Here is a 17652-nt window from a genome sequence, read left to right on the forward strand (position 1 = left end):
ATTCCCCACGGGGGATTTTAAAAACACTTGAAATAAGGGCTGTGTTTCTTGTCAGCTTACCCTGGCATGGTAAACTATTTGAATCATTATGGACCTCAGACCACACGTAGCAGGAATGTATTCAGAGCGCCCAAGCTAGCCACACATGCAGAGTGCGTTACGCGACTAAAAAAGGTATGTCTGAATAGCAAATATTGAGAAGTGCGAAGGAAAAGCATGAATTCTGAAATTGGGACCAAGTCCTAAGTGAATAGGCTTACTGTCCAATTTTTTAAAATATGTTTCCGCCCGGTCTCGAACCGGGGACCTTTCGCGTGTTAAGCGAACGTTATAACCACTACACTACGGAAACCTAATGAGTGGAATTCAAAGGGTGTGGCTGACTTTGGCTGGGTGGGACGTTTATCGCTCTCAGAACCTAATGAAATCAGGAATTACTTAGTCCATTAATTAAGCAATAAGGCTTGAGAAGCCGGGAATTATTGTGTGCCGCCGGCTCTTGGAAGAGGCTTGGTGGTTCAAAACTTCTTCCATTTAAGAGTGATGGAAGCCACTGTGTTCTTGGTTACCTTCAATGCTGCAGAAATGACCAATCATTTGAATTTACCACAGGTGGACTCCAATCAAGTTAAAGAAATATCTAAGGATGATCAATGGAAACAGGATGGACCTGAGCTCAATTTCCAGCCTCATAGCAAAGGGTCTGAAAACGTATGTAAATACGTTTTTTTTTAATATTTTTTTCATTAATAAAAACTATATGTTATCGCTTTGTCATTATGGGGTATTGTGTATAGTACCCATTAAAAACTAGCCGTCACATCAAGCAGCTGTAATGACAGAAAACAATCTACATTTTTGTTTGTTTTACCTTGGATTATATTGCCATTTCATTGGATATATCCAGTACAATGACCCTGATAAATGAATTTGCATGAGGAAAAGGAAAAGCATGAATTCCGAAAATGGGACAGAGTACTAAGTGAATAGGCTTACTGTCCAATTTGTTAAAATGTGTTTCCGCCCGGCCCCGAACCAGGGATCTTTCGCGTGTTAGGCGAATGTGATAACCACTACACTACGGAAACCTAACAAGTGTAAGGGAAGTCCCCCCTGAAGTGGAAAAAAATGAATGGCAAATCATTGGCATCGGACAAACCATATACACATTGGTCAATACCATCCAATTCGGCGTTGATTCATGCAAAGTTGATTGCAAATGCCAAATGGCAATTGCAAGTTGTAAAATTTCAAAAATCCAACAGGTGGCGAGTGCGCTCCACTGTGGTTTTTCATATTGGAAATGGACCTCAAGTCAACATCCAAAAGCAAAATTTTGAAAAAATGATTTTTTTTGTCAAAAATTATCACCCCTTAAAAAAGTGCTTTCTGGACCGTTTTTCGAAATTCTTTAGATTTTTTTGTCAATTACACATGTGTAAGAACTGTATGAATATACTTTTGTCCAATTTTATTAGCATACATTTTTTTTTACATGCGCATAAGAAATATGTTTTGTCCATTTGCAATATGATTTCATAGGAAGTCAAAAGTCAAAAGTCAAAAATATCAAAATTTTGTAAAAAACTTCACACACCCTTGAAAAAGTGCTTTCTGGACCATTTTTCAAAATTCTTTGCATTTTTGTGTCAATTACACATGTATAAGAACTGTATCAACATACTTTAGTCATATTTTATTATCATCATTTTTTTTAACTTGTGCATAAAAGGCATATGTTTTTTCCATTTGCAATATGATTTCATAGGAAGTCAAAAGTCGAAAATGTGAACTTTTATTTAAACTTATCACCCTCGTAAAAAAGTGCTTTCTGGACCATTTTTCGAAATTGTTTCGATTTTATGTCAATTCATCATGCTTAAGAACTATATGAATATACATTTGTAAAATTGTATTATCATAATTTATTTTTACTTGTGCATAAGGAATATGATTTGTCCATTTGCAATATGATTTCATAGGAAGTCAAAAGTCAAAGTCAAAAGTCACTTTTTTTGGGGCCAAATACCATAAGAAATTTGACATGCTCAAAAATCCTGCAGAAATGCAAAATTGACTGGCCTGAAGAACTCGGGATGGCCGGGCAGTGATAGTTGTTCCTTTCCATCACTCGTTGTGTTGATTTCATCATGTCCATTTGTTGATGTTTTTTCACTATAGAATCATATTGCAAGTGCATGTACATTTGCAATATGGTTCAATGGGCATTTACCATAAGAAATTTGACATGCTCAAAAATGCTAAATTGACTGGCCTGATGAACTCGGGATGGCCGGGCAGTGATAGTTGTTCCTTTCCATCACTCGTTGTGTTGATTTCATCATGTCCATTTGGTGATGTTTTTTCACTATAGAATCATATTGCAAGTGCATGTACATTTGCAATATGGTTCAATGGGCATTAACCATAAGAAATTTGACATGCTCAAAAATGCAAAATTGACTGTCCTGATGAACACAGGATGGCCGAGCAGTGATAGTTGTACCTTTCCATCACTCGTTGTGTTGATTTCATCATGTCCATTTGGTGATGTTTTTTCACTATAGAATCATATTGCAAGTGCATGTACATTTGCAATATGGTTCAATGGGCATTTACCATAAGAAATTTGACATGCTCAAAAATCCTGCAGAAATGCAAAATTGACTGGCCAGATGAACTCGGGAAGGCCTGGCAGTGATAGTTGCTCCTTTCCATCGCTCGTTGTGTTGACTTCATCATGTCCATTTTGTGATGTTTTTTCACTGTTGAATCATATTGCAAATGCACGTGCATTGTTGTGCAACTGGTAACCCAAAAATAAAAATATGGTGATTTCATTATGTCCATTTGTTTATGTTTTCTTACTTTTGCAAAGTCACTGTGCATTTGCAATATGGTTCAATGGGCAGGTACCATCACGAATTTGTCATGCTATAAAAATCCTGCAGGAATGTGAAATTGACTGGCCCGATGAACTCGGGATGGCTGGGCAGTGATTCTGGTTCATCTCAGTCGCTCGTTAGGGTTGATTTCAGAATGTCACTTTGGTGATGGTACCTCACTGTTTAAACATATTGCAAATGGACAAGAGTCACCAGCAAGTCACCGTCCATCAGTCAATTAGATATCATTCTGACACCAAACTGATACAAACTGACACCAAACCCACTTTTTCCAACTCGTTTAGTAGCCAACTATCACATACTTCAGAGCTGGCCCAAAATTCACAACGCCTTCGGTTCAAACCATAAAAAAAACATAAAACACGTAGTTACGTTCTAGCTGCGGGTCCATTTCTTATGTTATGTGTAGGCCTAGCTGAGGCGACCCCGAATCCCAAGTTTCGGCTCGATCGTTCATTTGGTGTCCGAGCAAAACCCTAATTGGTGCTGAAAATCCACTTTTTACATGACTTGCTACGGGGTCCTTGAATGAGCTATCGGACAGAAACGTTGGGGTCCGTCTCTATGGGCCGACACGGTCGCAATGCACCTAGTCTTGTGTCTCTGAGACTTTTCTAAATGTCGTCATTTTCGTAATGGTCAAAATGAATTGAAATCATTGCAAATGTACGAGGCTGTTTCTCGGTCCGAGAACCTTCTAGAGCCACCTAACTCACCACGCACTATCGACCGGAGGTCTAGAACAGGATTCTAAAGTTTCGGAACTCTAGGTCTGACGGTTCTTTTTTAGCTCGAACAAAGCTAACTATTGCAGTCCCTGTCTGTCTCTACGCACCCCAATACGTCCCTCCATCCAAGTTGTGTTTTAGTGTGATTTATATTTCCTTTGAAATTTTATGGGAAAAATGACTGATTTACAGTTCATGGGGGTTGCCTAATCACATCTATGAAGTTTTGGAAAGATCTGACTTTTTTAACCCCTCGAAACAGCCCCTGAGACACCAATTATGGCACTTCCGGTTGGCACAGGAAGCTATAAGTCAACACATATCCTCACTGGGGTATGCTTTTACGGAATCCTGAGTTTTAAGTCCTTACTTTAAGAATTGACTGATTTACACAGGGTTGAATGCACTATGTCTATCAAACTGCAGGCAGGGTATGAATAAACACTTTTAGGGTGATTTTAACCACTTCCGGTTGGTCCAGGAAGCTTAGAATCAACACAGGTAGACCTCATAGTGGCCTGATGGACTGTCATCGAAGACAGGTTCATACGACATTCATAACCCACATAGGCTTCAGGTTGAATTTAGGGGTGCAGGCAATGTATTCCTATGGGGAAAGAAGTCAATGCAAACTCTTTGAAGTAAACACCTTCTTTTAACTATTAAGGGTTAATGCCACACGGTCAACGTTAGGCTTGCACGGATCGGGAGGACCTTAGGAACGTACCTGAGGTCGAATTGTGCTTCTCACCCTAACGGTTCTCTCACTGTCACCCAAAAGCAAATGACGTTGTGGGGCAGGCTTCATTTTGGGCCTACTTTTCTAATGGTCGCTGCGCTTAGACCCAGCGAGCTACGGTCAAGCGGGATATCTCATTGAACTCGGCACGGCCTAGAGATTATGTTTATGCCATTGCCTGCTCTCTGTGTCTTTGAGCACCGCACTTTATCACTCCATCCTTGCTGTGTGTGTGTGTGTGTGAGAGCTTTTCTTTGACATCTGCTGGGAGAAATGACTGATTTACAGTTTAGGAGGGTTACCTAGTCACACATATGAAGTTTTGGAGAGATGTGAATTTTCTAACCCTTCAAAACAGACAGTGTGACCCAATTAAAGGCACTTCCGGTTAGCACAGGAAGCTATAAGTAAACACATGTCTTGATTGACATAGACACTTACAGAATCCTGAGTTTTAAGTCTTTAAGTTAAGAATTGACTGATCTACGATCTACACAGGGTTGAATGTAGTCATTTTCACCTTTGAAGGTTATGTACATCAAAACACCTTTTGGGTCAATTTAACCACTTCCGTTTGCTCCAAGAAGCTTAGAATCGACACAGGTAGACCTCATAGTGGTCTGATGGACTGTCATAGAAGACAGGTTCATTAGGCATTCATAACCCACATAGGCTTCAGGTTGAATTTAGAGGTGCAGGCAATGTATTCCTATGGGGAGAGAAGTCAATGCAAACTGTTTGATATAAACACCTTCTTTTAACTGTTAAGGGTTAATGCCACACGGTCAAGGTTAGGCTTGCACGGATCGGGAGGACCTCAGGTACGTTCCTGAGGTCGAATTGTGCTTCTCACCTTAATGGTTCTCTCACTGTCACCCAAAAGCAAATGACATTGAGGGCCAGCCTTCATTTTGGGCCTACTTTTCTAATGGTCGCTGTGCTTAGACCGAGCGAGCTACGGTCAAGCGGGGCATCTTGTTGAACTCGGCACGGCCTAGAGAATATGGAAATGCCATTGTAGGCTTTGTGTGTCTTTAAGCACCGCACTTTGTCACTCCATCCTTGCTGTGTGTGTGTTTCTCTGTGTGTGTGTGTGTGAGAGAGAGCTTTTCTTTGTCATCTGTTGGGAGAAATGACTGACTTACAGTTTATGGGGGTTGCCTAATCACACATATGAAGTTTTGAAAAGATCTGACCTTTTAAGGCACTTCCGGTTGGCACAGGAAGCTATAAATAAACTTATATCCTGATTGGGGTATGCCTTTACATAATCCTGAGTTTTAAGTCTTTACGTTAAGAACTGAGTTATTTACGGAGGGTTTAGTGAGTGTGTGTTATTTCAGAAAATCATAGAAAATCACAGAAATCTCGCAGAGCACACTTTAAAAAGATTCGTAAGAACACCCTGCAACTGGATCTGTAACCGTTGAAAAAAAACACCTATCCGTGAACATCACCAATCTGTCGTTGTACGATTTCTCTTAAATTGACACCGGAGGCTCCTTGACTTTGACGTGAAGTGGAAAAATAATTTCTCTATTTTCATTTTGGACCTTTAATCCCAGATAAATGGCCATAACTCAAAAACCGTTGAGGCCTAGACGCCATCTTGTTCGGGGCCAACTGCCCATTATGCCAAACCTACGCTCACCGAGTTTCGGCTTTGAAATATTTTCAGTTTTCGAGATAAGGCCCCGTCGTGAATCATGATGTTTTGTCCAATAGCAATATGATTGCTTATGCCCTCTTGTGGGAATTTCCGGGACAGCGGTAAAATGACCAAAATCTTATTATTTTTGTAAAACGGAAACCGAATGTCCGACAAAGTTCATTTGATGACTTCCCGGTAGGTCCGGCCCTGCCGCTCGGCCCGACGCCGTCCGCGAATTTTACAAACGATTTCGGACGTCTAGTAAGGGACCGTACATTTCCAATATGGACTTTCTCACTAACCATACGGCACCTGCCGAAATCTTCCCTTAAGGTATGGAATGTAAAGGGTGTGGCTGACTTTGGCTGGGTGGGACATTTATCGCTCTCAGAACCTAATGAAATCAGAAATTACTTAGTCCATTAATTAAGCAATAAGGCTTGAGAAGCCGGGAATTATTGTGTGCCGCCGGCTCTTGGAAGAGGCTTGGTGGTTCAAAACTTCTTCCATTTAAGAGTGATGGAAGCCACTGTGTTCTTGGGTACCTTCAATGCTGCAGAAATGACCAATCATTTGAATTTACCACAGGTGGACTCCAATCAAGTTGAAGAAACATCTAAGGATGATCAATGGAAACAGGATGAACCTGAGCTCAATTTCCAGCCTCATAGCAAAGGGTCTGAAAACGTATGTATATAAGTTTTTTTTTAAATATTTTTTTCATTAATAAAAACTATATGTTATCGCTTTGTCATTATGGGGTATTGTGTATAGTACCCATTAAAAACTAGCGGTCACATCAAGCAGCTGTAATGACAGAAAACAATCTACATTTTAGTTTGTTTTACCTTGGATTATATTGCCATTTATTTGGATATATCCATTACAATGACCCTGATAAATGAATTTGCCTGGCTCAGAGAAGCTGTCAGTCTGGTCACATTCATACAGATCGCACGGAGGAGGTCCCCCAAAAAACGGCAACATTGATCCACAGGTCGGAGAGGTAGACAGCAAGGTTTAGACAAACCTCAACTGTTTCAAACCAAATGTTAGCCTCTGGGCATTGGGAAATATTGAATATTACAAAATGCTTCTGCCCGGTTTCGAACCGGGGGCCTTTCGCGTGTGAGGCGAACGTGATAACCACTACACTACGGAAAACTAATGTTGGGAAAACTAAGGGTGTGACTGACTTTCGCGTGTGAGGCGAACGTGATAACCACTACACTACTGAAACTACAATACAAAAAGAGGAAGTCGTGGAAAATATTAGGAATGCCCACAAGTCTACCTCACATAATATCCCAAATTGAGTACCACAGAAAGAGCCCTAATACCCATTAAAAACTAGTGGTCAAACAGGAAAATGCTTCCAATCGTTTTTCCACCATTCATGTTCCCCACGGGGGATTTTAATAACACTTGAAATAAGGGCTGTGTTTCTTGTCGGCTTACCCAGGCATGGTAAACTATTTGAATCATTATGGACCTCAGACCACACGTAGCAGGAATGTATTCAGAGCGCCCAAGCTAGGCACACATGCAGAGTGCGTTAAGCGACTAAAAAAGGTATGTCTGAATAGCAAATATTGAGAAGTGGGAAGGAAAAGCATGAATTCCGAAATTGGGACCGAGTCCTAAGTGAATAGGCTTACTGTCCAATTTTTTTGAATATGTTTCCGCCCAGTCTCGAACCGGGGACATTTCGCGTGTTAAGCGAACGTGATAACCACTACACTACAGAAACCTAATGAGAGGAATTCAAAGGGTGTGACTGACTTTGGCTGGGTGGGACATTTATCGCTCTCAGAACCTAATGAAATCAGAAATTACTTAGTCCATTAATTAAGCAATAAGGCTTGAGAAGCCGGGAATTATTGTGTGCCGCCGGCTCTTGGAAGAGGCTTGGTGGTTCAAAACTTCTTCCATTTAAGAGTGATGGAAGCCACTGTGTTCTTGGGTATCTTCAATGCTGCAGAAATGACCAATCATTTGAATTTACCACAGGTGGACTCCAATCAAGTTAAAGAAATATCTAAGGATGATCAATGGAAACAGGATGGACCTGAGCTCAATTTCCAGCCTCATAACAAAGGGTCTGAAAACGTATGTAAATACGTTTTTTTTTAAATATTTTTTTCATTAATAAAAACTATATGTTATCGCTTTGTCATTATGGGGTATTGTGTATAGTACCCATTAAAAACTAGCGGTCACATCAAGCAGCTGTAATGACAGAAAATAATCTAGGTAGACTGCAAGGTTTAGACAAAACTCAACTGTTTCAAACCAAATGGTAGCCTCTGGGCATTGGGAAATATTGAATATTACAAAATGTTTCCGCACGGTTTCGAACCGGGGACCTTTCGCGTGTGAGGCGAATGTGATAACCACTACACTACGGAAACCTAAAGTGTGGAAAACTAAGGGTGTGACTGACTTTCGCGTGTGAGGCGAACGTGATAACCACTACACTACTGAAACTACAATACAAAAAGAGGAAGTCGTGGAAAATATTAGGAATGCCCACAAGTCTACCTCACATAATATCCCAAATTGAGTACCACAGAAAGAGCCATAATACCCATTAAAAACTAGCGGTCAAACAGGAAAATGGTTCCAATCGTTTTTCCACCATTCATATTCCCCACGGGGGATTTTAAAAACACTTGAAATAAGGGCTGTGTTTCTTGTCAGCTTACCCTGGCATGGTAAACTATTTGAATCATTATGGACCTCAGACCACACGTAGCAGGAATATATTCAGAGCGCCCAAGCTAGCCACACATGCAGAGTGCGTTACGCGACTAAAAAAGGTATGTCTGAATAGCAAATATTGAGAAGTGCGAAGGAAAAGCATGAATTCCGAAATTGGGACCGAGTCCTAAGTGAATAGGCTTACTGTCCAATTTTTTTAAATATGTTTCCGCCTGGTCTCGAACCGGGGACCTTTCGCGTGTTTAGCGAACGTGATAACCACTACACTACAGAAACCTAATGAGTGGAATTCAAAGGGTGTGACTGACTTTGGCTGGGTGGGACATTTATCGCTCTCAGAACCTAATGAAATCAGAAATTACTTAGTCCATTAATTAAGCAATAAGGCTTGAGAAGCCGGGAATTATTGTGTGCCGCCGGCTCTTGGAAGAGGCTTGGTGGTTCAAAACTTCTTCCATTTAAGAGTGATGGAAGCCACTGTGTTCTTGGGTATCTTCAATGCTGCAGAAATGACCAATCATTTGAATTTACCACAGGTGGACTCCAATCAAGTTAAAGAAATATCTAAGGATGATCAATGGAAACAGGATGGACCTGAGCTCAATTTCCAGCCTCATAACAAAGGGTCTGAAAACGTATGTAAATACGTTTTTTTAAAATATTTTTTTCATTAATAAAAACTATATGTTATCGCTTTGTCATTATGGGGTATTGTGTATAGTACCCATTAAAAACTAGCGGTCACATCAAGCAGCTGTAATGACAGAAAATAATCTAGGTAGACTGCAAGGTTTAGACAAAACTCAACTGTTTCAAACCAAATGGTAGCCTCTGGGCATTGGGAAATATTGAATATTACAAAATGTTTCCGCACGGTTTCGAACCGGGGACCTTTCGCGTGTGAGGCGAATGTGATAACCACTACACTACGGAAACCTAAAGTGTGGAAAACTAAGGGTGTGACTGACTTTCGCGTGTGAGGCGAACGTGATAACCACTACACTACTGAAACTACAATACAAAAAGAGGAAGTCGTGGAAAATATTAGGAATGCCCACAAGTCTACCTCACATAATATCCCAAATTGAGTACCACAGAAAGAGCCATAATACCCATTAAAAACTAGCGGTCAAACAGGAAAATGGTTCCAATCGTTTTTCCACCATTCATATTCCCCACGGGGGATTTTAAAAACACTTGAAATAAGGGCTGTGTTTCTTGTCAGCTTACCCTGGCATGGTAAACTATTTGAATCATTATGGACCTCAGACCACACGTAGCAGGAATATATTCAGAGCGCCCAAGCTAGCCACACATGCAGAGTGCGTTACGTGACTAAAAAGGTATGTCTGAATAGCAAATATTGAGAAGTGCGAAGGAAAAGCATGAATTCCGAAATTGGGACCGAGTCCTAAGTGAATAGGCTTACTGTCCAATTTTTTTAAATATGTTTCCGCCTGGTCTCGAACCGGGGACCTTTCGCGTGTTTAGCGAACGTGATAACCACTACACTACAGAAACCTAATGAGTGGAATTCAAAGGGTGTGACTGACTTTGGCTGGGTGGGACATTTATCGCTCTCAGAACCTAATGATATCAGAAATTACTTAGTCCATTAATTAAGCAATAAGGCTTGAGAAGCCGGGAATTATTGTGTGCCGCCGGCTCTTGAAAGAGGCTTGGTGGTTCAAAACTTCTTCCATTTAAGAGTGTTGGAAGCCACTGTGTTCTTGGGTACCTTCAATGCTGCAGAAATGACCAATCATTTGAATTTACCACAGGTGGACTCCAATCAAGTTAAAGAAATATCTAAGGATGATCAATGGAAACAGGATGGACCTGAGCTCAATTTCCAGCCTCATAGCAAAGGGTCTGAAAACGTATGTAAATAAGTTTTTTTTAAATATTTTTTTCATTAATAAAAATTATATGTTATCGCTTTGTCATTATGGGGTATTGTGTATAGTACCCATTAAAAACTAGCGGTCACATCAAGCAGCTGTAATGACAGAAAATAATCTAGGTAGACAGCAAGGTTTAGAAAAACCTCAACTGTTTCAAACCAAATGTTAGCCTCTGGGCATTGGGAAATATTGAATATTACAAAATGCTTCCGCCCGGTTTCGAACCAGGGACCTTTTGCGTGTGAGGTAAACGTGATAACCACTATACTACGGAAACCTAATGAGTGGAATTCAAAGGGTGTGGCTGACTTTGGCTGGGTGGGACGTTTATCGCTCTCAGAACCTAATGAAATCAGGAATTACTTAGTCCATTAATTAAGCAATAAGGCTTGAGAAGCCGGGAATTATTGTGTGCCGCCGGCTCTTGGAAGAGGCTTGGTGGTTCAAAACTTCTTCCATTTAAGAGTGATGGAAGCCACTGTGTTCTTGGGTACCTTCAATGCTGCAGAAATGACCAATCATTTGAATTTACCACAGGTGGACTCCAATCAAGTTAAAGAAATATCTAAGGATGATCAATGGAAACAGGATGGACCTGAGCTCAATTTCCAGCCTCATAGCAAAGGGTCTGAAAACGTATGTAAATACGTTTTTTTGTAAATATTTTTTTCATTAATAAAAACTATATGTTATCGCTTTGTCATTATGGGGTATTGTGTATAGTACCCATTAACAACTAGCGGTCACATCAAGCAGCTGTAATGACAGAAAATAATCTAGGTAGACTGCAAGGTTTAGACAAAACTCAACTGTTTCAAACCAAATGCTAGCCTCTGGGCATTGGGAAATATTGAATATTACAAAATGTTTCCGCACGGTTTCGAACCGGGGACCTTTCGCGTGTGAGGCGAACGTGATAACCACTACACTACGGAAACCTAATGTGTGGAAAACTAAGGGTGTGACTGACTTTCGCGTGTGAGGCGAACGTGATAACCACTACACTACTGAAACTACAATACAAAAAGAGGAAGTCGTGGAAAATATTAGGAATGCCCACAAGTCTACCTCACATAATATCCCAAATTGAGTACCACAGAAAGAGCCATAATACCCATTAAAAACTAGCGGTCAAACAGGAAAATGGTTCCAATCGTTTTTCCACCATTCATATTCCCCACGGGGGATTTTAAAAACACTTGAAATAAGGGCTGTGTTTCTTGTCAGCTTACCCTGGCATGGTAAACTATTTGAATCATTATGGACCTCAGACCACACGTAGCAGGAATATATTCAGAGCGCCCAAGCTAGCCACACATGCAGAGTGCGTTACGCGACTAAAAAAGGTATGTCTGAATAGCAAATATTGAGAAGTGCGAAGGAAAAGCATGAATTCCGAAATTGGGACCGAGTCCTAAGTGAATAGGCTTACTGTCCAATTTTTTTAAATATGTTTCCGCCTGGTCTCGAACCGGGGACCTTTCGCGTGTTAAGCGAACGTGATAACCACTACACTACAGAAACCTAATGAGTGGAATTCAAAGGGTGTGACTGACGTTGGCTGGGTGGGACATTTATCGCTCTCAGAACCTAATGAAATCAGAAATTACTTAGTCAATTAATTAAGCAATAAGGCTTGAGAAGCCGGGAATTATTGTGTGCCGCCGGCTCTTGGAAGAGGCTTGGTGGTTCAAAACTTCTTCCATTTAAGAGTGATGGAAGCCACTGTGTTCTTGGGTACCTTCAATGCTGCAGAAATGACCAATCATTTGAATTTACCACAGGTGGACTCCAATCAAGTTGAAGAAACATCTAAGGATGATCAATGGAAACAGGATGAACCTGAGCTCAATTTCCAGCCTCATAGCAAAGGGTCTGAAAACGTATGTATATAAGTTTTTTTTTAAATATTTTTTTCATTAATAAAAACTATATGTTATCGCTTTGTCATTATGGGGTATTGTGTATAGTACCCATTAAAAACTAGCGGTCACATCAAGCAGCTGTAATGACAGAAAACAATCTACATTTTAGTTTGTTTTACCTTGGATTATATTGCCATTTATTTGGATATATCCATTACAATGACCCTGATAAATGAATTTGCCTGGCTCAGAGAAGCTGTCAGTCTGGTCACATTCATACAGATCGCACGGAGGAGGTCGCCCAAAAAACGGCAACATTGATCCACAGGTCGGAGAGGTAGACAGCAAGGTTTAGACAAACCTCAACTGTTTCAAACCAAATGTTAGCCTCTGGGCATTGGGAAATATTGAATATTACAAAATGCTTCTGCCCGGTTTCGAACCGGGGGCCTTTCGCGTGTGAGGCAAACGTGATAACCACTACACTACGGAAACCTAATGAGTGGAATTCAAAGGGTGTGGCTGACTTTGGCTGGGTGGGACGTTTATCGCTCTCAGAACCTAATGAAATCAGAAATTACTTAGTCCATTAATTAAGCAATAAGGCTTGAGAAGCCGGGAATTATTGTGTGCCGCCGGCTCTTGGAAGAGGCTTGGTGGTTCAAAACTTCTTCCATTTAAGAGTGATGGAAGCCACTGTGTTCTTGGGTACCTTCAATGCTGCAGAAATGACCAATCATTTGAATTTACCACAGGTGGACTCCAATCAAGTTGAAGAAACGTCTAAGGATGATCAATGGAAACAGGATGAACCTGAGCTCAATTTCCAGCCTCATAGCAAAGGGTCTGAAAACGTATGTATATACGTTTTTTTAAAATATTTTTTTCATTAATAAAAACTATATGTTATCGCTTTGTCATTATGGGGTATTGTGTATAGTACCCATTAACAACTAGCGGTCACATCAAGCAGCTGTAATGACAGAAAATAATCTAGGTAGACTGCAAGGTTTAGACAAAACTCAACTGTTTCAAACCAAATGCTAGCCTCTGGGCATTGGGAAATATTGAATATTACAAAATGTTTCCGCACGTTTCCGAACCGGGGACCTTTCGCGTGTGAGGGGAACGTGATAACCACTACACTACGGAAAACTAATGTTGGGAAAACTAAGGGTGTGACTGACTTTCGCGTGTGAGGCGAACGTGATAACCACTACACTACTGAAACTACAATACAAAAAGAGGAAGTCGTGGAAAATATTAGGAATGCCCACAAGTCTACCTCACATAATATCCCAAATTGAGTACCACAGAAAGAGCCATAATACCCATTAAAAACTAGCGGTCAAACAGGAAAATGGTTCCAATCGTTTTTCCACCATTCATATTCCCCACGGGGGATTTTAAAAACACTTGAAATAAGGGCTGTGTTTCTTGTCAGCTTACCCTGGCATGGTAAACTATTTGAATCATTATGGACCTCAGACCACACGTAGCAGGAATGTATTCAGAGCGCCCAAGCTAGCCACACATGCAGAGTGCGTTACGCGACTAAAAAAGGTATGTCTGAATAGCAAATATTGAGAAGTGCGAAGGAAAAGCATGAATTCTGAAATTGGGACCAAGTCCTAAGTGAATAGGCTTACTGTCCAATTTTTTTAAATATGTTTCCGCCCGGTCTCGAAGCGGGGACCTCTCGCGTGTTAAGCGAACGTGATAACCACTACACTACAGAAACCTAATGAGAGGTATTCAAAGGGTGTGACTGACTTTGGCTGGGTGGGACATTTATCGCTCTCAGAACCTAATGAAATCAGAAATTACTTAGTCCATTAATTAAGCAATAAGGCTTGAGAAGCCGGGAATTATTGTGTGCCGCCGGCTCTTGGAAGAGGCTTGGTGGTTCAAAACTTCTTCCATTTAAGAGTGATGGAAGCCACTGTGTTCTTGGGTACCTTCAATGCTGCAGAAATGACCAATCATTTGAATTTACCACAGGTGGACTCCAATCAAGTTAAAGAAATATCTAAGGATGATCAATGGAAACAGGATGGACCTGAGCTCAATTTCCAGCCTCATAGCAAAGGGTCTGAAAACGTATGTAAATATGTTTTATTTAAATATTTTTTTCATTAATAAAAAATATATGTTATCGCTTTGTCATTATGGGGTATTGTGTATAGTACCCATTAACAACTAGCGGTCACATCAAGCAGCTGTAATGACAGAAAATAATCTAGGTAGACTGCAAGGTTTAGACAAAACTCAACTGTTTCAAACCAAATGCTAGCCTCTGGGCATTGGGAAATATTGAATATTACAAAATGTTTCCGCACGGTTTCGAACCGGGGACCTTTCGCGTGTGAGGCGAACGTGATAACCACTACACTACGGAAACCTAATGTGTGGAAAACTAAGGGTGTGACTGACTTTCGCGTGTGAGGCGAACGTGATAACCACTACACTACTGAAACTACAATACAAAAAGAGGAAGTCGTGGAAAATATTAGGAATGCCCACAAGTCTACCTCACATAATATCCCAAATTGAGTACCACAGAAAGAGCCATAATACCCATTAAAAACTAGCGGTCAAACAGGAAAATGGTTCCAATCGTTTTTCCACCATTCATATTCCCCACGGGGGATTTTAAAAACACTTGAAATAAGGGCTGTGTTTCTTGTCAGCTTACCCTGGCATGGTAAACTATTTGAATCATTATGGACCTCAGACCACACGTAGCAGGAATATATTCAGAGCGCCCAAGCTAGCCACACATGCAGAGTGCGTTACGCGACTAAAAAAGGTATGTCTGAATAGCAAATATTGAGAAGTGCGAAGGAAAAGCATAAATTCCGAAATTGGGACCGAGTCCTAAGTGAATAGGCTTACTGTCCAATTTTTTAAAACATGTTTCCGCCCGGTCTCGAACCGGGGACCTTTCGCGTGTTAAGCGAACGTGATAACCACTACACTACAGAAACCTAATGAGTGGAATTCAAAGGGTGTGACTGACTTTGGCTGGGTGGGACATTAATCGCTCTCAGAACCTAATGAAATCAGAAATTACTTAGTCCATTAATTAAGCAATAAGGCTTGAGAAGCCGGGAATTATTGTGTGCCGCCGGCTCTTGGAAGAGGCTTGGTGGTTCAAAACTTCTTCCATTTAAGAGTGATGGAAGCCACTGTGTTCTTGGGTACCTTCAATGCTGCAGAAATGACCAATCATTTGAATTTACCACAGGTGGACTCCAATCAAGTTAAAGAAATATCTAAGGATGATCAATGGAAACAGGATGGACCTGAGCTCAATTTCCAGCCTCATAGCAAAGGGTCTGAAAACGTATGTAAATACGTTTTTTTAAAATATTTTTTTCATTAAAAAAAACTATATGTTATCGCTTTGTCATTATGGGGTATGTGTATAGTACCCATTAAAAACTAGCGGTCACATCAAGCAGCTGTAATGACAGATAACAATCTACATTTTAGTTTGTTTTACTTGGACTTATATTGCCATTTATTTGGATATATCCAGTTACAATGACCCTGATAAATGAATTTGCCTGGCTCAGAGAAGCTGTTCAGTCTGGTCACATTCATACAGATCGCACGGAGGAGGTCCCCCAAAAACGGCAACATTGATCCACAGGTCGGAGAGGTAGACAGCAAGGTTTAGACAAACCTCAACTGTTCAAACCAAATGTTAGCCTCTGGGCATAGGGAAATATTGATATTACAAATGCTTCCGCCCGGTCTCGAACCGGGGACCTTCCGTGTTAAGCGAACGTGATAACCACTACACTACGGAAACCTAATGAGTGGAATTCAAAGGGTGTGGCTGACTTTGGCTGGGTGGGACATTTATCGCTCTCAGAACCTAATGAAATCAGAAATTACTTAGTCCATTAATTAAGCAATAAGGCTTGAGAAGCCGGGAATTATTGTGTGCCGCCGGCTCTTGGAAGAGGCTTGGTGGTTCAAAACTTCTTCCATTTAAGAGTGATGGAAGCCACTGTGTTCTTGGGTACCTTCATGCTGCAGAAATGACCAATCAATTTGAATTTACCACAGGTGACTCCAATCAAGTTAAAGAAATATCTAAGGATGATCAATGGAAACAGGATGGACCTGAGCTCAATTTCCAGGCCTCATAGCAAGGGTCTGAAAACGTATGTATATAAGTTTTTTTTTAATATTTTTTCATTAATAAAACTATTTGTATCGCTTGTCATTATGGGGTATTGTGTATAGTACCCATTAACAACTAGCGGTCACATCAAGCAGCTGTAATGACAGAAAATAATCTAGGTAGACTGCAAGGTTTAGACAAAACTCAACTGTTTCAACCAAATGCTAGCCTCGGGCATTGGGAAATATTGAATATTACAAAATGTTTCCGCACGGTTCGAAACCGGGTGACCTTTCGCGTGTGAGGCGAACGTGATAACCACTACACTACGGAAACCTAATGTGTGGAAAACTAAGGGTGTGACTGACTTTCGCGTTGGTGAGGCGAACGTGATAACCACTACCACTACTGAAACTACAATACAAAAAGAGGAAGTTCGTGGAAAATATAGGAATGCCCACAAGTCTACCTCACATAATCTCCCAAATTGAGTACCACAGAAAGAGCCCATAATACCCATTAAAAACTAGCGGTCAAACAGGAAATGGTTCAATCGTTTTTCCACCATTCATATTCCCCACGGGGGATTTAAAAACACTTGAAATAAGGGCTGTGTTCTTGTCAGCTTACCCTGGCATGGTAAACTATTGAATCATTATGGACCTCAGACCACACTGTAGCAGGAATATATTCAGAGCGCCCAAGCTAGCCACACATGCAGAGCGTTACGCGACTAAAAAAGGTATGTCTGAATAGCAATATTGAGAAGTGCGAAGGAAAAGCATGAATTCCGAATTGGGACCGAGTCCTAAGTGAATAGGCTTACTGTCCAATTTTTTAAAATATGTTTCCGCCCGGTCTCGAACCGGGGACCTTTCGCGTGTTAAGCGAACGTGATAACCACTACACTACAGAAACCTAATGAGGAATTCAAAGGTGTGACTGACTTTGGCTGGGTGGGACCATTTATCGCTCGTCAGAACTAATGAAATCAGAATTACTT

The 17652-nt window shown here is 40.8% G+C and overlaps 10 non-coding genes across 10 annotated transcripts; all 10 read right to left on the reverse strand.

Annotated features, from left to right (window-relative positions):
• Nucleotides 1-279: 279 nt before the first annotated feature.
• trnav-aac (transfer RNA valine (anticodon AAC)) lies at nt 280-352 on the reverse strand. Its single transcript has one exon. It is a non-coding gene; the product is annotated as a tRNA-Val (tRNA).
• Nucleotides 353-7701: 7349 nt separating this feature from the next.
• trnav-aac (transfer RNA valine (anticodon AAC)) lies at nt 7702-7774 on the reverse strand. Its single transcript has one exon. It is a non-coding gene; the product is annotated as a tRNA-Val (tRNA).
• Nucleotides 7775-8362: 588 nt separating this feature from the next.
• trnav-cac (transfer RNA valine (anticodon CAC)) lies at nt 8363-8435 on the reverse strand. The gene has a single exon. It is a non-coding gene; the product is annotated as a tRNA-Val (tRNA).
• Nucleotides 8436-9608: 1173 nt separating this feature from the next.
• On the reverse strand, nt 9609-9681 carry trnav-cac (transfer RNA valine (anticodon CAC)). The gene has a single exon. It is a non-coding gene; the product is annotated as a tRNA-Val (tRNA).
• A 1833-nt stretch (nt 9682-11514) lies between these two features.
• Nucleotides 11515-11587, reverse strand: trnav-cac (transfer RNA valine (anticodon CAC)). Its single transcript has one exon. It is a non-coding gene; the product is annotated as a tRNA-Val (tRNA).
• Nucleotides 11588-12100: 513 nt separating this feature from the next.
• Nucleotides 12101-12173, reverse strand: trnav-aac (transfer RNA valine (anticodon AAC)). The gene has a single exon. It is a non-coding gene; the product is annotated as a tRNA-Val (tRNA).
• A 2669-nt stretch (nt 12174-14842) lies between these two features.
• Nucleotides 14843-14915, reverse strand: trnav-cac (transfer RNA valine (anticodon CAC)). The gene has a single exon. It is a non-coding gene; the product is annotated as a tRNA-Val (tRNA).
• Nucleotides 14916-15428: 513 nt separating this feature from the next.
• Nucleotides 15429-15501, reverse strand: trnav-aac (transfer RNA valine (anticodon AAC)). Its single transcript has one exon. It is a non-coding gene; the product is annotated as a tRNA-Val (tRNA).
• A 759-nt stretch (nt 15502-16260) lies between these two features.
• On the reverse strand, nt 16261-16331 carry trnal-uaa (transfer RNA leucine (anticodon UAA)). The gene has a single exon. It is a non-coding gene; the product is annotated as a tRNA-Leu (tRNA).
• A 1163-nt stretch (nt 16332-17494) lies between these two features.
• On the reverse strand, nt 17495-17567 carry trnav-aac (transfer RNA valine (anticodon AAC)). The gene has a single exon. It is a non-coding gene; the product is annotated as a tRNA-Val (tRNA).
• Nucleotides 17568-17652: the final 85 nt, after the last annotated feature.

The sequence above is a fragment of the Oncorhynchus kisutch genome, unplaced genomic scaffold (genome assembly GCF_002021735.2).
Source record: "Oncorhynchus kisutch isolate 150728-3 unplaced genomic scaffold, Okis_V2 scaffold2151, whole genome shotgun sequence".
NCBI lineage: Eukaryota > Metazoa > Chordata > Actinopteri > Salmoniformes > Salmonidae > Oncorhynchus > Oncorhynchus kisutch.